Source organism: Theobroma umbraticum, unplaced genomic scaffold (assembly GCF_002168275.2).
Source record: "Theobroma umbraticum cultivar Fairchild unplaced genomic scaffold, ASM216827v3 scaffold_4036.0, whole genome shotgun sequence".
NCBI classification, from domain to species: domain Eukaryota; kingdom Viridiplantae; phylum Streptophyta; class Magnoliopsida; order Malvales; family Malvaceae; genus Theobroma; species Theobroma umbraticum.
In genome coordinates, this window is record NW_018397661.1 from 1 (window position 1) to 715 (window position 715).

The following is a 715-nucleotide window of genomic DNA, read 5'->3' on the forward strand; positions in this document are numbered from 1 at the left end:
GTAAGTGAAAATCACCTTTAATATAGCTTTTATGTGTTCCACAGTGAGATCAATGGCAAAATCATGATCTTTCTAAATTCGTAGTAAGATATCGATTATGTCTTCTTGCTTGAGTTTTGATCTATTTGGATCAAGATGTTCATCAATAAGTTCTTGATAGAAGATATCAAATTCTTTAAAATTTTTTTCAAGACGACTGACCAATCCAGAGAATCTATCAATCCAACCCATAAAAGGAAAATAGTCAGAAATAAAGAAGCTGGCGAACAAGGCTTGGCATTCATTAAGTAGTCCATGAAATCTGCTTCTTTCAGTTCCTTCTTCTTCATACCTCTTGCCGAATGCTACTCTGCAAATTATTGTACTACTAAGACACATCATTGCCTCACTCAAATTGACAAGCTTAGGATATACAGATAATTTGGATATTTTTGAAATCAAGCGAGCAACTTCATCCTCTCGGATGGGGCGATAGAGTTGCGCTCTATTAGCGTTAAAGAGATGAACAGTGCATATTTTCCTCATCTCTCTCCAATAAGCATTATACGGTGAAAAAGCCAAATCTAAACCATTATAAGAAACTTTTTGTGCCACACGTAAAGTAGGCCTACTGCAGAAGTCGAGGTCATGAGTTTTCATAACCTCTTTAGCCATTTTTGCAGAAGAAACTACCAAGGTTGACCTAAACCCAGATCGCAAGGACATGAGAGGGCCA

At 36.9% G+C, this 715-nt stretch overlaps 1 pseudogene; it reads right to left on the reverse strand.

The window, feature by feature from the left end:
* Nucleotide 1: 1 nt before the first annotated feature.
* LOC110428867 (6,7,8-trihydroxycoumarin synthase pseudogene) overlaps nt 2–715 on the reverse strand; it is a 1347-nt pseudogene continuing 633 nt past the window's right edge.